General features: G+C 39.5%; 1 pseudogene; it reads left to right on the forward strand.

The window, feature by feature from the left end:
• Positions 1–255: 255 nt before the first annotated feature.
• Positions 256–648, forward strand: LOC102871940 (annotated as a pseudogene).
• The last annotated feature ends 968 nt before the right edge of the window (positions 649–1,616 follow it).

Below are 1,616 nucleotides of genomic sequence, written 5' to 3' on the forward strand. Positions count from 1 at the left end.
TATATTTTAAAATGACATATTGGTTACAAAATGGAGTCCCTCATTAGATATATTCACATCCGTGTTTATTGCAGCTTTGTTCACAATAGCAAGGAGTTGGAAACAACCTAGGTGCCCATCAACAAACGAATGGATAGAGAAGCTGTGGTATAGTCACACAATGAGTTACTATGCTGCATTGAAAAACAAGGAGCTCAACTCGAAGGCTGGGGGCTGATACAGGCCGCTCGCCTCTGCTTTAGACTTGCTGGCGCTATGGCGTGTCAGTCCCAGGGCCTTCAGCAGCTGCTGCAGGTGGAGAAGTGCGCCACCTCCGAGAAGGTGTCAGAGGCCCGCAAGCGGAAGAACCGGAGGCTGAAGCAGGCCAAAGTGCAGGCTGAAATTGAACAGTACCGCCTGCAGAGGGAGAAAGAGTTCAAGGCCAAGGAAGCTGCGGCTCTGGGATCCCATGACAGTTGCAGCACTGACATGGAGAAGAAGACCCAGGAGAAGATGACTATCCTCCAGACCTACTTCCGGCAGAACAGACATGATGTCCTGGATGATCTCCTGAGCTTTGTGTGTGACATCCGGCCTGAAATCCATGAAAACTACCGCATAAATGGATTGAAGAGGAAGAGACACCTGCTCCATGGATTGGCATTTTAGATGCTGTAAGATTTAGCAAAGCTTTCTTCTTGTGACAAAGCATTAAATTATTTGTGTATATTATAAATTCCTTTCCTTTTTGGAGAGTAGCAAAATAAAGCTTATCCAAAGATTTCATCTTTTTACCTCATATTTCTTATCATCGTAACAATTTTCTCGGGCTTTTTAGCTGTAGTTAGCATATATCAATATGACTTCTTTTTAGATATCTAGTAAAAGGAAAACAATTCTTCAAAGAAAGAAATGAGTTAAGTATTTCATTTCCCTAAATCTTTCTTGAAGGTCAAGGGCTTTATTGATGAAAAAGTAGTAAATAGATTTTTTTTGCAACTTGTTTGAGTAGGAGTCCACCTTAAAATAATCATTTCTGTTAGAAAAATGAATATAGATTTTCTCTGCTATCCGAAAGTAGAGCCTTCTTGGGACACCTTTACTAAACCAAAATGAAATGAAGGTGCAGTTAACGTTCATTTATGTGGGAAAATTTTTAAACATTCCCGACCCCCCCAATAAGTTACCAAATAACACATAAAGCAGAAAAGAGTTGATATAATGTTCAGACAGTTCAGAACTGATGGCTCAATGCTGAAATGCTGAGTGTAGTAACCATGAAAGGAGCTTGGTAACATTGAATGCTTTGTGTGCACTGTTGCAAGAACAAATGTCTGGATGCTGGTTTCACTCTTTTTGCCTTTTTCTGTAAAAGCAAAAATCCCTTTTAAATTTACTTCAGTTCATGGAAACAGGTACTAAAGCAGGCCCTTTGTTAAGTGAGGTGATATACAGTGACCTTTCGGAAAGCAGAACATACTTGTAGTCGTCTAGTTGGGGTTGCTCTTGAGTTTCTTATACAAATTACTAGATAGTAGAATATGGAAACGTGTTATTTGTTATTAATGAGCTGGTGATCATTTAAAACTAAAGATTCTTTGTCGTGCAAAAAAAAAACAACAACCAACAACAAAAAA

Source organism: Elephantulus edwardii, unplaced genomic scaffold (genome assembly GCF_000299155.1).
Source record: "Elephantulus edwardii isolate Elephantulus edwardi_28Jun2011 unplaced genomic scaffold, EleEdw1.0 scaffold00160, whole genome shotgun sequence".
In the NCBI taxonomy this organism is placed as follows: Eukaryota; Metazoa; Chordata; class Mammalia; order Macroscelidea; family Macroscelididae; genus Elephantulus; species Elephantulus edwardii.